Source organism: Zingiber officinale, chromosome 1A (assembly GCF_018446385.1).
Source record: "Zingiber officinale cultivar Zhangliang chromosome 1A, Zo_v1.1, whole genome shotgun sequence".
Classification (NCBI taxonomy): domain Eukaryota; kingdom Viridiplantae; phylum Streptophyta; class Magnoliopsida; order Zingiberales; family Zingiberaceae; genus Zingiber; species Zingiber officinale.
The window spans coordinates 125,475,057-125,492,852 of record NC_055987.1 but is presented as its reverse complement, the minus strand read 5'-3'; positions in this window follow the sequence as shown (position 1 = coordinate 125,492,852).

Genomic DNA, 17,796 nt, shown 5'->3' with positions numbered 1-17,796 from the left:
TCCCGAGCGGATCAACCGTCAATTTTCAGAGGCTATTCTACGAGACCCCCTGCCCAAGCATTATGTGCCTCCAGCGATCGGTGAATACAACGGAACCACCGATTCGGATGATCATTTAGGTAAGTTCACAACACAACTACTCTTCATCAGTACACAGATGGAGTGAAGTATCGAGTTTTTCTTACCACCCTCTCGAGATCGGCTCAACGGTGGTTTCGGAGACTGCCGGACGGATCTATCTCAAGTTTCAAAGACTTCCGAACGGCTTTCCTCCACCACTTCGCAAGCAGTCGGCGCTATCAGAAGACTAGTGTCAGTCTGTTTGCCATCAAACAAGAAGCCCGTGAATCGCTCCGAGCCTATATCCAGCGGTTCAATAGGGTGGCCATGGATATTCCAACGGTCACCTCGGAAACCATGATGAATGCCTTCACACAAGGCCTCGTGGATGGGGACTTCTTCCGATCGCTCATTCGGAAATCGCCCCGAGACTACGACCATATGCTACACCGGGCCAACGAATACATCAACGTGGAGGAAGCCCAAGCAGCTCGAAGGAAGGAAACTCCCACCGAACGGGCTCCCCATACCGAACAGAAGCCACACACTGCTCATCAGCCGCCCAGAGGACCAAGGGCCGAAGCGATCCGCTCCCCCCAGGCTAGGTCCCATGTACAAGAGGTAGCTGCCGAGCGGCCCAAACCAAAGAGGAAGGTATAGACCCCTATGTTCTGCTCCTTCCACCGGACGGACACACATAACACCAGGGATTGCCGGAGTCTTCCTCTAATCGCCCACCCCGTTCCCCGGAGTGGCGGTCGTCGATCGCCATCAGCCGACATGCAACAGAGGCCTCGTGAAGCCGATCGAACGATAGCCGACAGGCGACAACAACCGACTCCCGAGCGACATCACACTCCGAGGCGTGAGAATCCCCGGATGTCTAGGGAGCAGCCCCGACCATCCGGTCGGGAAGAAGAAAATAGAAGCAATACTTCCCGAGGCGAGATCAACATTATAGCTGGCGGGCCGACCGGAGGTGACTCTAACCGAGCAAGGAAGGCAGGCGTCCGGCAGCTCCAGATCCATGCAGTCGGCTGCAGCCAGGAATGGGCGAGCGGACCCGAAATTAGTTTCGGGCCCGGGGACTTGGAAGGAGTTGAAGTGCCCCACGATGACACCCTGCTCATCAAAACGGTAATAGCCAATTACACTATTCACCGCATTTTTATTGACACAGGAAGCTCGGTCAATATCATATTCAAAAAGGCCTTCGACCAACTATAAATTGATCGGGCCGAGCTGCTGCCCATGACGACCCCCCTCTACGGGTTTACGGGCAACGAAATTCAGCCGGTCGGACAAATCCGACTGGCTATCTCGCTGGGAGAAGAGCCACTCAGGAGGACGCAGACAGAAAACTTCGTGGTGGTAGACTTTCCGTCGGCATACAACGTAATATTGGGGCGACCAGCTCTCAGTGAATTCTGAGCGGCCGTCTCCACTTTCCACCAGAAGATCAAGTTCCCCGTCGAGGACAAAGTGGGAGAAGTACGAGGAGATCAACTAGCAGCTCGGCGATGCTACGTCGAGATGGTCTGAGCAGAAGCCAATGCCGCTCGGAAAACGCCCCGGATCGAGGTGAATGTTATCACTGAAAAGCCACCCTCTTTGATTTATGAAGAAAAAGAGGAAGTGCAGATTCACCCGACCCGATCGGAGGCCACGACATTCATTGCGTCCGATCTGGAGGCGAGCTAGAAGGAGGAAGTGATCCAATGCCTCCGGAGGAACCATGATGTCTTCGTCTGGTCGACGTATGAGTTGCCCGGAATTTCACCAAGTATAGCGCAGCACGAGCTCCATGTCCGACCGGACACTCGGCCGGTGAAGCAGAGAAAGAGGGACTTCAGCCCCGAACAGAATGCCATCATCCGAGCGGAGGTCGAGAAACTCCTGGAGGCTGGCCACATACGCGAGGTCCAGTTCCCGAGCTGGTTGGCGAACGTGGTGCTAGTCTCCAAGCCGGGCAACAAGTGGAGAGTATGCATCGATTTCCGGGACCTTAACAAGGCGTGCCCAAAGGATTTTTATCCCCTGCCTCGGATCGATCAATTGGTGGACTCCACGACCGGTTGCGAATTGATATGCATGCTCGACGCTTATCAAGGCTATCATCAAGTGCCGCTCACCCGAGAAGATCAAGAAAAAGTCAGTTTCGTTATAGCCGACGACACCTATTTCTATAATGTGATGCCGTTCGGACTGAAGAATGCGGGAGCCACTTATCAGCGCTTGATGAACAAAGTGTTCAAAGAGCAGATCGGGCGAAATCTGGAAGTATACGTGGACGACAATCTCATCAAGTCCGTCCGAGCGGCCGACCTCTGTAAAGATATGGAGGAGACTTTCTGAACGCTGCGGAAATATGGAGTTAAGCTGAATCCCCAGAAGTGTCTGTTCGGAGCAAAAGGAGGGCGTTTCCTGGGATACATAGTGACCGAGCGGGGCATCAAGGCAAATCCCAGCAAGGTGAAAGCGTTACAAGATATGCCGCCCTCAAGAAATCTGAGGGAAGTGCAGCGCTTGACCGGTCGGATAACTGCTATGTCCAGGTTCATCTCTAAAACCGCCGACCGGGCCCTACCTTTTTTCAAAATCTTGCGCAAAGCCACTAAGTTTCACTGGGACGAAGAATGCGATCGGGCGTGCGAAGATCTGAAGACATATTTGAACTCTCTCCCGATACTAGCCAAGCCAACTATGGGTGAGCCACTTTGTATCTAATTATCTTCAACCGAGCAAGCAGTCGACTCGGCACTAGTTAGGGCGAGCGGAGAAGAGCCTGTATATTTTCTGAGCCATATTTTAAAAGATGCTGAATCTCGCTACACTGGGCTCGAGAAGCAGGCTTTCGCTTTGGTCCTCGCTGCTCGGCGCCTCCGTCCCTATTTCTTGGCTCACACTATCATCGTCCGGACGAACAACCCCCTGGGAAGAGTGTTGTTGAATCCCGAAGCGTCCGGGCGGCTCATCAAATGGACAACGGAGTTAAGCGAATTTGACATTCAATACCAGCCCCGGTCGGCGATAAAGGCTCAGTTCTTGGAGGATTTTGTCACCGAAGTACAAAGGCCAGAACCCGAAGCCATATGGAAGATATTTGTGGACGGATCGTCCACTCGGCTCGGGAGCGGTATTGGTATATTATTGCTTTCTCCCCAAAAAGAAAAGATGCATCTATCCGTCCGGCTTGATTATAGAGCTACGAATAATGAAGCAGAGTATGAAGCCCTTATAGCCATCTTACAGGCCGCCCGACATGTAGGGGCCGGACGGGTGATGCTGCATTCAGACTCCCAATTGGCCGCTCAACAACTCTCAGGCTCTTTTGAGATCAACAACGCTCGGCTCAAGCTTTACGCTCAAGCCTTCGAGAAACTCAAGGCCGACTTCAGAGAGGTTATTATCCAGAAGATACCCCGAGCGGAGAACCAGGCGGCCGATGAGTTAGCCAAACTCGCAAGATCAATAATGCCGATCGTCATCCAGCAGCCAATTGAACAAGTATCTTTGGTGGCGCACGTCGATCGGATGGAGGGCCTCTCGTTTCTGAGCGACTGGCGGACACCCATCATGGAGTTTCTTCGCTCGGGTGCTACACCGTCCGATCGGGATGAGGCCCAACTACTAAGAAGGAGAGCCGATCGGTTCACGCTCATTGGAGACCAACTATACAAGAAGACTTTCTCCCGCCCACTGTTGAAATGCGTAAGCTCGGAAGACGCGGCGTACATCCTCCAAGAGGTGCATCAAGGATCGTGCGGGGGGCATCCGAGCGGACGATCGCTGGCTAAGAAGATCCTGTTGGTCGGATACTTCTGGCCAACCTTACTAGAAGACGTCGCTCGGACCGTGTCGACGTGCCTTTCTTGCCAAAAGTATCACAACTTCTCACACCTACCGGCGGAGGAAATGAAAGCAACTACTGTGTCCTGTCCGTTCGACCAATGGGGAATGGATATTGTGGGTCCGTTTCCTATGGCGACCGGTCAGCGGAAGTTTTTGCTGGTGGTTGTCAACTATTATTCTAAATGGGTGGAGGTCGAGCCGTTGGCCAGGATCACCGAGCAGATGGTTAAAAAGTTTATATGGCAACACATCATCTGTCGATTTGGCATCCCTCGTCGACTTGTTTCCGATAATGGGCGGCAGTTCGCGGGAAAGTTGCTCGAAGATTGGTGCAAAAACTATGGCATTGAGCAACACTTTACGTCCGTGGCATACCCCCAAAGCAATGGTCAAGCCGAAGTAGCCAATCGGGAAATTCTTCGTATTCTGCGTGCTCGGCTCGACCATTTGGGAGGAAGCTGGGTAGATGAGGTGCCGGGCGTCCTATGGGCCATCCGAACAACCCCAAAGGAAGGAACAGACGTCATGCCTTTCCATCTGGTGTATGGCGGCGAAGCGGTTATTCCGGTCGAAGTGGGCGTCGAGTCCGTCCGGATCCAAAATTATGATGATGACAACGCCGAGCGAAGGAACATGGAGCTGGATTTGGTCGAAGAAGAACGAGCCAAGGCGTCCGTCCGACTGATGGCGTACCGGCAAAGAATGAAGCAGAATTACAACCACGCGTGATCCCTAGAGCATTCCAAGTTGGCGACCTTGTCTGGAAGAAAGTAAAGCCGGTCCGCGACGTCGGCAAACTGGAGGCTCCCTGGGCAGGCCCCTTCAAAATCATCGAGAAGCTCCGCTCGGGAGCTTATTATTTGGAGGATGAAGACAGGCGACAGCTGGATCGACCATGGTGCGCGAATCATCTCCAGCCGTACCGAGCTGGGTAAGAGGTGCGCTGATGTAATCTTGCATACGTTTTGGTCGCCTATGTACTTGTAATGCATGCAGCAAAAATGATAAAAAAGGATGACGAATAGCTTCACCGAACGGCAATGCTCAAATTAGCCTTGAAGACCGTCGACCTCCGACGTTAAAAATCGAGAGACGAGCCGGCGTCTATAAACCCTCCGAGCAGAAGACCGTCGAGCTCCGACATTAAAAATCGAGAGACGAACCGACGTCTATAAACTCTCCGAGCGGAAGACCGTCGAGCTCCGACGTTAAAAATCGAGAGACGAGCCGACGTCTATAAACCCTCCGAGCGGAAGACCGTCGAGCTCCGACGTTAAAAATCGAGAGACGAGCCGGCGTCTATAAACCCTCCAAGCTGAAGAGGGCAATAAGGACGGCAAGTGTCCAATGAATTCTGCTATCAAAGCGTCAATATCGTTCGACCGCTCCTGTATCCGATCCGCTCGGCTCTGTACCCAAAGGTACTTCATCGACATCTAGCGAGCGATCTCTGCTATCAAAGCGGAATATTACATATTTAGCCGAGCGGAAGGGTCATGCCAAATGCTTCGTAAAAATCCCTTTCGAATACTAGAGGTGTGATAATAGATGAGCGGACAACACACATTGGCTAGCAAAAGGGCAAAGTACGCGAAAGGAAAGCATTGCATTAAAAATAAAACTTTAAGCCGAGCAGCCTAAGTACAAAAAAGGATTATTTTTTTGGCCGAGCGGCCTAATTACATATAAAAACGTCTACTCAATATAATCGTAAAGGTCCTTGGGAATGTTGTTCAGGAGCGCCACTTGATCGCCGGCCGGAATAGTAGTGGAGTCCGGAAGAAGACCCTTAGACTTTAGATATGTGGTGGTGGCGGTCATGGGCGAGGTCAAAGGCAGTATACATCCGCTCGCAAACCTTCTCTGAAAATTCCGGCGAGCGGATGTAATTTTGTCTCAGAGTAGCGACCCGGCTCGGCTCGGCCTCTTGGTATTCTTTGAAGGCCAATTGAGACGCAGCAAGAGACTCCTACAGAGTTTTCAGCTCGTCTGTATGCTTGACTGCATCAGCCGAGCGGCCTGCCTTCTCGCCATCAAGATGGTCCATCAGCTCCTTTACTTTCTGCTCTAGACCCCGAGCCTCCACATTCTTTTTCTCCAGGTCGGAGATAGCCGTGTTTTTGCGAGTAGTGGCCAGGGTTATTTTTGTGTCGAGCGATTTGACCTGTCGCTCGGACTCGGCCAAGGCGTGGGCCTGATCGGCCGTCTTCTTCTGCTCGGCCGCCAACAAATCTTGAGCTTTCTTCAGCTCCTTTTGCAGCTCGGCATACGAAGGGTCTTGAGAGCCGGATGGACCGCCAGCCGCCTTCAGTTGTCTTAATTTCTCGTCCACCATCGCCAAGCGATTGGAGACAACTATCTCCTCCACCCATCTCTGGCAAGAGAAAATTAGAAGTTGTTAGTGGCCGAGCGGAGATAATGCATACCAAACTTCGAAGAAAACAAACTTACCCCCGTGGCCTCCTACATGTGGCTATTGGCCAAATTTCAGAGGGGGATCAGCGCGACGCGCGCCTGAGCGTCGGCCCACATCTCAGCTAGGGGCCCCTTCAAGGTGATGGTGTGCTCGGGCGCGGTTGGGCGGTTGGCCTCTGGCAACAGCTCTTCAGTCGGGAGATGAAGAGTGACCCGTACAGTGCGGCCATGACCGGGGGTCGTCCGACCGACAGTCGGAAGAGGATCAGAGGCCGGTGTCGAAAACTGAGATCGAATGGTTGAACGTTGCCGGCTCGTCCCATTCAGAGGGCATCCGATCGGAAGAAATAGCTTCGATCTCTGGAGCCTTGCCACGAGCACGTGCAGTAGCTCGGGCAGACGGTTGGACCGCGGATCCAGCAGATCGAAGGGGAGTCTCCGCTCGATGCCTCTTTTGTCGAGGCTGCTCCTCCTCCCAAGTGGAACCTTCCTCCTGGACAGTTGGTCCTCCACTGGGAGTGGCTCCTCTCGCCTCATTTTGATGAGAGGCCTGAGCGGCCGACCCTTCATGAGTACCGCTCTCCCCTTCATGCGAGCCGACCGGCTGGATGCCGAGCGCCTCCATCTCCTTTGCTGCCGCGGCTTCGAGCGCTGCCGCCTTTTTCTTCAAAATGCCAGCCATTACCGACTCCATGACGATGTCCGCTGCAAAGGAAAGAAGAGAAATCAGTTAGCAATCAAAGCATATGCCCAAGTAAAATTCGAAGACGGTCGAGATGGGACTCAAGCGAAGATGTACATCACTCCTTCGTGCAGAAGCTTATTGATGTCAAGCCGCAGGTTAGCATATTTGCGACATGGAGGTAGTCGGTCGGGTCTTGAACTTCTTCTTGGGGGTAGGTCGACCGCCACTTGGTCCGGAAATTGGCCCGATCGGGCATACGAATATAGAAAAATACTCCTTCAATGTTTATTGGAAGAAGGCGGTTTATTAAAGAATATAAGCCGGGCCGAGCTTGGAACATGAAGGTGCCTTGGGGTAATAGAAATAATAAAAGACCTCCGATCGGAGGGGGATGTTGTGGATCTTGAACAAAACAACAACACCACGAAGGCGAAAGGTGTTGGGTACTAGACTGAACACCAAAAAGTTACAAACATCTATAATGAAGGGATGTACAGGGAAAACTGGTCACGGAAGACACAGAAAGCTCAGCGGAGGGACCGGCTAAAAGAAGTTCAAAATCACCGGGGATTTCAAAATTATCGGTCAGAATATCAAAGTCACGCCGATCGAATCGTGACTGCATGGTAGTGTACCAAGGGCCGAGGGACTGGTCTGCAGGATGAGAAGAACTAGCCATGGTCCGATCAGAAGAAATCAAAAAGGCAAAGAAAGGCAGAAGAAAGAAGACAACAAGCGAAAAGAGGCCCCACGGATTGGAACTTGAGAAATGTAAAGAAAGCACCGGAAACAAGGAAGGAAAGAAATAGAGCCTTACTACGAGAAAAAGGATCAAGGAAGAGGCACTGGAGATCGTTGGAGAGCAGGAGCAGAATCGTCGGAGCAAGAATGCGGCGAATGAAGAGAACGAAGATTTTATAGGGCGGAGGTCGAGCGGCCTCCACCGTTGGATCTAGGTCACGAGAACCAAAGCACGCATCGCGCCGTTCATTTCAAACCGCCTCGATCTCATCACCTGCGACGCCGCCGCCGTACGTTGATTCGAAGAGACGCTAAAAAATGTTGGGCGTTGGCTGGCGTTTTGGCTACCCCCTTTGTGCTCGAGCGGGTAATGGATGCATGGGGCCGCTCGGCCCAACCAATTGTCCAGTCAGTCGGGCTAATCGCCTCCTTCGACTAGACTTGAAGGGGAGGCAAGTAATCCGGTGGTAAGAACAGAGGACCCCCGTCCCGGGAAGTCAACGCCACGTGGAAGTCAACGGGCCCGGTGATCGATCGGCGAAGGATGGACCGACCGGACGACTTAGAAAAGGTGGGATCGCTATGCCGACCGGAGAATGGTGGGCCGACCGCCCGGCCGGCCGACCGATGTCCGATTGAGGGCAAAAGACGCCCCGGCGGGAGTCGGGGTTCCGGCACTCTTTGAACAGGACCGTAAGGCTGAGCAGATGACACGCTTGGCCGAAGACATAAGGTAGCATACTGCTAACAGTCTCCACAAAGCACATTACCGAGTATCTCCCAAGTAGATCACTATATATGGCCGGCCGGACGTAAGGCAAGTGCTGGCCGGTCGGACGCCCGACAGGGAGTAAGGAGAAAAGGACAAAGGACATATTCTGACAGCGGGCATGCTTTATAATCCGGCCATACTCCAAATCTGACAACAAGGGGTTCCGCTGTCTCATCGAGGACGTGCTTGGACTGTAGCAGTATGGTGTCAGGTAAGCTCTTCTGACAAGCACATACCGAGGTATGGGCTAAGGACATGTATTTGCCTTGGTAGTGTTAGGACCAAAAGTAGCTAGAGGGGGGGGGTGAATAGCTCGTCGCGTTCGCTCGGTGCTTGGCGTTGCTCGTTTCTTCAAGAATATGCAGCGGAAAATACAGAAACAAACACACAACGCTAACACGGTTGGTTTTACTTGGTATCCACCTCACAAGAGGTGACTAATCCAAGGATCCACACCAACACACACACCCTCCACTAAATAACACTCTCCTTTATGGTAACTACCAAGGGCGGAGAAGCCCTACAAGACTCAATACAAGAAGAGAGGGAAAGGATACAAGAAATACAAGCTTACAAGCTTACAATGAGTATAAACCCTAACCCTAGCTTCTCTTCTTGGCTTTGATCCACCTCTTGACTTGGAAAACTTCCAAGATCCTTCAAGCCGATCAGGCTTTGTGAAGGCGCTCGGAAAGAGATGCAAGGAAATGAGCGCTGCGGCATTTATCGACCATCTTGTCGGATCCCGATCGATTCGAATGTTCCCATCGATCGGGAGGCTTTGGATCGATCACGGATCGATCCAGCGCCTGTGCTCGGAAAAGTGCCTAGATCGATCCACGGATCGATCCGGCACTTGTATCGCCCAATCCCAATCGATCCACCGATCGATTGGAACATCTGGATCGATCACGGATCGATCCAGAGCTCTCTGTCATGAGCTGGATCGATCCATCGATCGATCCAAACTTGGTTTTGCCCAAAACCAAGTTCCAAGCCTCTAAACCAACATCCGGTCAACCTTAACTCGTTGGTACATCATGCCTAGCATCCGGTCACTCCTTTCCCACCAAGTGTCTGGTCAATCCCTTTGATCCACTTAGACTTTTCTATTCATGCCAAGTATCTGGTCACTCCCTTGACCTACTTGGACTTTCATCAGATTTCCTCGTGCCAAGTATCCAGTCAATCCTTTGACCTACTTGGACTTCCCAACACCAGATATCCGATCATCCTTGATCCATCTGGATTTTCCCTGCGGCTTCACTCACGGGACTTTCACCTAGCTTCACTCACTAGGGTTTTCCATCCCTAGCTTCACTCACTAGGGCTTTCACCGCTTCACTCACGGGACTTTCACCTAGCTTCACTCACTAGGGTTTTCCTTCTCCGGCTTCACTCACGGGACTTTCACCTAGCTTCACTCACTAGGATTTTCACCGGTTTCACTCACCGGACTTTCACCTAGCTTCACTCACGGGACTTTCACCTAGCTTCACTCACTAGGTTTTCCATCTTCACTCACCGTGACTTTCACCTAGCTTCACTCACTAGGACTTCCTCCGGTCCCCCTTGACCTACTTGACTCTTCTTCAATCAATTTCTTATTGTCAAACATCAAAACTCAAACCAAGACTCAGCTTGGTCACCCAGGTCAACCTTGACCTGAGGGATGTTCCACCAACAATCTCCCCCTTTTTGATGTTTGACAATACCACAATAACACTTACAATACCATATGTAAGTTAGGCTAATCCTATAGCCTCAATCTTCATGCCACTAGGTAATGAACATATAAATTAAGCTCTTCATTCTCCCCCTACGAGGGCACACTCCCTCTAGGTAATGAAAGCCTAACTTACACCCATTAATAGGTCCTTTCATTCTCCTCCTATTGGCACACATCAACCCATCTTTGGGCACACATCAACCCATGCCCCAATTTTGGGTACACATCAACAAATCCATTTGTTGACGACTCTCCCCCTGAAGAGTTACTCATCTTTGTTCACAACATCACTCGTTGTGATTAACACGATAATGAAGGTCCCATACCCTTCATTTATCCTTAACTTCTCACTCAATGTAGACAAATACCCAACCTTGAGCATTATCTAACCACTTGAGTTCCCACTTGAAATAATGAGGATATCCACTCCCCATTTCAAGTTCAAAAGCTCATACATGAGCATTTTCTTCAAAGAAGGTTAACCACCTTCAAAGGTTCATTGAAAAATAATTTTTCATGTCTTTAAAGAGTCCCTCCCCCTAAAGACATGGTGGTAACTTCTGTCATTGCACCAACAATGACTTGGAATCCCTAAACCTTTAGGAAACCCAAATTTAGAAGTTTTGAGGTTCAAATACTCAAAATTTGAAACAAACCTCAACCTAAACTTCAATGAAGCCTTCCTTAACCAATCCATCCTTGTTTTCACATGAAAACACCCTTTGTATGTATACAAATGTATTTTAGGGGTTTGGAATGGTTACCTAGACTCAAAGAGGTTCAAAGATGCTGAAATCAAGCCTTCCCAACCAAAATCAGCAACTTGGATCGATTGGAGTTGGGTTCCAATCGATTGAACCTTTCTGAATCGATCCACTGATCGATTCAGACTACCTGGATCGATCGGCTGATCGATCCAGCGAGCTTCTGCTCGCGGGAGACTTGCCTTCTGAATCGATCCACGGATCGATTCAGGCACTCCAATCGATCCATGGATCGATCGGAGCTCTGATAGTTGCTGAAATTCCATTTCAGTCAACTTCAGAAACCCCTAGAAAATTCTACAAAAATCCAAAAATCATGAAATTTCGTGTAGACATTATTTAGGGCATACTTAATCATGGAAAAATAGCTTTCTATGAAAATACATCATATTTTCAAAGATTGACACAAACTTGAAAACTTGCAAAAACTTTAGTGTTTTCTTCAAGTTTGTGTCTAACTATTCAATGGTGATTACTATCAAAAGATAGCCTTCACCAAGGTTTTCCAAAAACATTTTAAAAATATTTTCAAAACCAATATCCCATCATGTTCCTTGGGCATAATGCACATGACTTGTACATTAGCTTTCCCAATGATGGGAAAACACATAACTATGTGTTTTGATGAACCTAAAAACTCAAAAGAATGCACTAAATCAACATTTTGAGTTTTGTTCATCATCCTAACATCTCACTTGTATCTAATGTGCACTAATCACATACAAGTCACCTTATAGTCTTTGTGAGATGTAGATTTTGGTTTTTGCCCTAATCTAGGGATCATGCATATCTATCTAGGCATTCTAGAGATATTAGACATCCACCTAGGATGTCACTTGTCAATAAGTGTCGTTAAATGCCATTCGTCCTTAATTACAAGGAATTAAACTTAATGCATGATTATGTTATGGCATACATCAAAAGAAAATAATTTTCAAAAGAAAATATCCTATTACTACATGATGTATGAATGTCATGACATGGTATTTTTGAAGTTTTCATAATAAAACAATGAATTCAAAAATAGACATGATGTCATGTCATATGATGGGCAAACAATCATGGCAATGTTTAGCATAAATAAAATATACCTAGATTAACTATCTAAGTATCCTTAAAGTCTTAGCTAAACTTACAACTTAAACCTAGATTGCCTTAAAGTGCTTCAAGAGAATGCCAAAGCCTAACTTGGAATTTCTAATTTCCTTGATTTAATGTATGCCAATTGAAAATAAACATGTCCTCAAATGTTGGCATATTCCATTTTTCCTCAAGAGTGATTACATAAATCAAGGCCCGGATTGCCTTAAATTTCCAAGAGAATACCAAAATCCCAATTTGTGCCATTTTAAAATAAAATCAATTTTTCACCATTAGACACATTTACTCTTTCAAGGAGTAATCAATAGGTCCATTTCATTTTCAAAGGTTAACTAAAACCTTGAAAATGCTCCTTGAGTGTCAATTTCCTCAAAGTTGGGTTAACTACCCTTCTAATCGGAGTTGACACTCTCTAACCCATCTATGGGGTAGAGAAGATGCTCCTAGGAACCCAACACCCATTGGTGCTCCTTGGATGCTCTAGGTACTCACTAGGGATAACTTCCCTAGATATCTTCCTAGTGACCTTGTTGGGCTTCTTAGAAGCCTTGGTCACACTTTCTAGGTCAACTCTAGGGATAACCTCCCTTGTGACCTTGTTTGTGACTTTCTTAGACTTCTTAGAAGTCTTAGTCACATTTATTGCAAAAATACTCTTAGGGATGACTTCCCTAGTATTTTTGGCTTGACCACTAGACCTAGGGTTTGTTTCATAACTATATGGAACTCTATGGTAAGAGGGCACATCCTTCTTAGCCTTTGGTTTGTATCCCAAACCTCTATGGCCATTGGATGGCTTTTGTACCCCTAAACCTAGGTTATGCTCATTTTGCCCTAATAGGATATTTTCCATCCTTTTTAGGGTCTTTTCCATTTTATCAAGTCTTGACCTCAAGACTTGATTTTCCATCACTAAGTCCTTAGTTTTTGGTTTTCCATTAAGTTCATGAGCATTTTTGATCTTGGGCATGTGTCTATTTTCCTTAGTGTTCCCACCCATGTGTCTATCTACCTTCCTAACCTTAGGTTGGGTAGTTTTGGCATGTAGGGCCACATGTTTTTCCTTAAAGCCCTCATGCTTTCTATTCTTATGGTAAATTGCATTAAAATGATAAAAGTTAGAACTATCATGCTTTTCACCATAATGTAAGGGGGTAGACTCAATAAATGTTACCTTCTTCTTTACCTTGGAGGCTCCCCCTTGACGAATGCCTCCTTGAGCCTTGACCATCTTCTTCCCCTTGGGGCATTGACTTCGGTAATGCCCTTTTTGATTGCAAGAGAAGCACACAATGTGCTCCTTGCTCTTCTTTATTCCGGGGATGGTCTCCTTGGGCTTCGCCTTGCCCTTTTGTGCCACTTGGCCCTTCTTCTTGACCAATTTAGGGCACTTGCTCTTGTAGTGCCCATGTTCCCTACACTCAAAGCATATAATATGATTTTTATTTTTAATTGAAATATTTATACCTTTGCTTATAGGGGTGACATCTTTCCCTTTGGATCCGGAGGTAGAAGCTTCCTCTTGATCCGATCTTGATTCTCCTCCATTTGATTTTTCTTGACTCGTGGAGGTAGAAGCTTCTTCAATCTCTTCATCTCTTGACCCGGATGTAGAATCTTCTCCTTCTTCTTGATCCGGCGTCACCAAGGATTGCTCCCCCTCAATCCTAGAGGTGGAGGCTTCATCATCTTGAATATGAAACAAGGAGTATGCTCCCTCCTTGTTCCCTTCGTTGCATTCCCTTGAGGATGAAGCTTCTTGGATTTCTTCTTCTTCGGAGGTTGAGCATCTCTTAACCTTGGAGTCCTCCTCTTGATCTTGCTCCAAAGAGTCACCCTCTCCGGATTCTTCATGATCTTGTACAGTGGAGGGGATCTCTTCATGAAGCTTGGCCAATTTGCTCCATAGTTCCTTTGCATCTTCAAATTCTCCAATTTTGCAAAGGATGGTGCTTGGCAATAAGTTGACCAAAAGCTTGGTCACTTTGTCATTGGCCTCGCACCTTTGGACTTGCTCTTGGCTCCACTTGCTCCTCTTGAGAACTTTGCCCTTTGAGTTTGTTGGAGTCTTGAAGCCTTCCATAAGAGCAAACCATTGCTCTATCTCCATCATAAGAAAATTTTCGATTCTTGATTTCCAAGAATCGAAGCTCGTGGAAGTGTATGGAGGAGCCACCCTCGTGTCGAATCCGAGCCCATCTCGGAATTCCATTGTAGAAGTTGAGCTTTTGATAAAGTCTTGAACTTGAAGAATTTGCTCCAACTTCTTCACCCTCTAGCTTTTCTTGATATGTTTGCCCCTTCCGGCGGTGATTCCGGTGAAGAGCAACCTTGCTCTGATACCACTTGTTAGGACCAAAAGTAGCTAGAGGGGGGGGTGAATAGCTCGTCGCGTTCGCTCGGTGCTTGGCGTTGCTCGTTTCTTCAAGAATATGCAGCGGAAAATACAGAAACAAACACACAACGCTAACACGGTTGGTTTTACTTGGTATCCACCTCACAAGAGGTGACTAATCCAAGGATCCACACCAACACACACACCCTCCACTAAATAAAACTCTCCTTTATGGTAACTACCAAGGGCGGAGAAGCCCTACAAGACTCAATACAAGAAGAGAGGGAAAGGATACAAGAAATACAAGCTTACAATGAGTATAAACCCTAACCCTAGCTTCTCTTCTTGGCTTTGATCCGCCTCTTGACTTGGAAAACTTCCAAGATCCTTCAAGAACTGGCGATCTGAGCTTTGTGAGTGCTGTGGAGGAGCTGGCGAGAAATCTGGAGTGAATCGGAGAAGAGATGCCGAAGGAAATGAACGCCTGCGGCCTTTATCGACGCCAACGGTCGGATCCCGATCGATTCGAATGTTCCCAATCGATCGGGGAGGCTTTGGATCGATCCACGGATCGATCCAGCGCCTACGAAAGCGCTGGATCGATCCACGGATCGATCCGGCGCTTATCGCGCGTCCCAATCGATCCAGCGATCGATTGGAACATCTGATCGATCCACGGATCGATCCGACCTGCTCGCATGAAAAGTCGGATCGATCCACCGATCGACTCTGAATCGATCAGCCGATCGATCCAACACTTGGTTTTGCCCAAAACCAAGTTCCAAGCCTCTCAAACCAACATCCGGTCAACCTTGACTGTTGGTACATCATGCCTAGCATCCCTTGTCCTGCTAGGACTTCCCACCAAGTGTCGGTCAATCCCTTTGACCCACTTAGACTTTTCTATTCATGCCAAGTATCCGGTCACTCCTTGACCTACTTGGACTTCCATCAATTTCTCGTCCAGTCAATCCTTTGACCTACTTGGACTTCCCAACACCGGATGTCCGATCATCCTTGATCCATCTGGATTTTCCTGCGGCTTCACTCACGGGACTTTCACCTAGCTTCACTCACTAGGGTTTTCCATCGCAGCTTCACTCACTAGGGCTTTCACCGGCTTCACTCACCGGGACTTTCACCTAGCTTCACTCACTAGGGTTTTCCTTCACCGGCTTCACTCACGGGACTTTCACCTAGCTTCACTCACTAGGGTTTTCCTTCTGCCTGGCTTCACTCACCAGGACTTTCACCTAGCTTCACTCACTAGGATTTTCACCTGGTTTCACTCACCAGGACTTTCACCTAGCTTCACTCACCAGGACTTTCACCTAGCTTCACTCACTAGGGTTTTCCATCTGCCTGGCTTCACTCACCAGGACTTTCACCTAGCTTCACTCACTAGGACTTCCCTGTCAAGTATCCGGTCAGCCTTGACCTACTTGACTCTTCTTCAATCAATTTCTTATTGTCAAACATCTAAACTCAAACCAAGACTCAGCTTGGTCACCCAGGTCAACCTTGACCTGAGGGATGTTGCACCAACAGGTAGGTGTGCGTGAGCACCTTCACAGCTCTATATAAGGAGCCTTATACTTCGCCGGAGGTACGCGTTCTATGATTTTTGGAGCCACTTCTTTATTATTCGCTTACCTGACTTGAGCGTCGGAGGGTCGTCGCCGGGAACCCCTTCCCGGCCCGACTTCTGTGCAGGTTCATCGGAGGTCTGTGCGGACAGTCAGGAGATCTATGTCAGCAGCTAGAAGAGTGCCACGTGCCCAGCGTTCATTGATTCAGCTTTCGGACATGATCAAATTTATATTGTAGATAACATGGTGTGTGATGTTACACAGAAGATCATGTTATCAGTTTCTTGTAAATTATAAATAGAAGCTCACAACCAAGATGGATTGGGACAAACCATTGGAATAATTGTAGTGTAATTTGGTATGAGTTTATCTTGACTATAAAATTAAATTAGTACACTATGTGTGTATAGAGTAGGACCATTTGAGGTTGTTCCTTTTATACTGACTGCATAAAAGAACAAAATCTCTGTTATTATGGATGTGCGTACTCTTAATCCCGATATAATAACAAGCACCTGTACTTAGTATTTATTTCTTTAATTTATCAAAGATTGAGATTTATTCATTAAATTAATATGCCCGATAAGTTGAGAAATAATATTATTTATATGGTGTGTTGTTGATTATAGAAGGAAACTGTGTCCTATTTATTAGGATGATGATGCCCCCTTGAGGAGCTCATAAAGATTGTCATGTAAACCCTGCAAGTGGACTTAGTTCCGACATGACAATGAAGTTGAGTGGTACTACTCTTGGAGCTAGATGTTAATTAAGTGAGTTGTCAGTAACTCATTTAATTAATGAACATTCAATATCTTAAGCACAGGAAGATTAACACACTCATGATAAGAAGGAGCCCATAATGTAATATGGGATTGGTATGGTAGTTCAATAATAACTCTTTAGTGGTATGAGTTATTATTGATGAATTTGAGTTGGATGTTCGGGTCGAACACACGAAGCTCAAGATCATCAGTAGGCTAAAATCAATTCCTCCTCTAGGTCCCTGTTGTAGCCTCTATGTATAAAGCCTCGCATCCACCCAAGTCATCCTTATGGCCGGCCACATCCTTGCTTGGTGCCCAAGCAAGGGGCCGGCCAAGATGGGTTTAAAAGTGAGTTTTTAATTTTTTAAATCTTTCTTTTTGTAGTCATCTACAATGTTTTAAAAGAGAGATTTTAAATTTTAAAAACTTTTCTTTTTGAAGTCATCCACATGGTTTTAAAAGAGAGTTTTAAATTTAAAAAAAAATATTTCCTTTTGTAATCATCTATAATGGTTTAAAAGAGAGATTTTATTTTTGTTAAAACTTTCCTTTCTTGTAACCATAATTTAAAAGAGAGGTTTTAATTATAAAAATCTTTCCTTTTTGTAGCCATCTATAATGTTTAAAAGAGGGATTTTTAATTTTAAAACTTTTCTTTTGTAGTCATCCACAATAGGAAATTTAAAAGAGAGATTTTAATTGTTGTTAAAATTTTTCTTTTTTAGCCATTACCAAGGATTATAAAAGAGGATAGATAGTGCCTTAGAGAAAATAATCATCTACGCAATTTCTATTCCTCTTCTATTCTCCTTGTGGCCGACCCCCTCATATTCTTATTCTCCCCTTGCTTTCTCACCTAAGGTCGGCGACATCAAGAGGCTTCAACCATCTTGTGGCCGGCGAGTTGCAAGGAAGAAAAAAGAACAAGATGTGGTGTTCCTAGCTTTAATCCCTTGGTGGCCGAAAGTCTTGGAAGAAATAAGGAC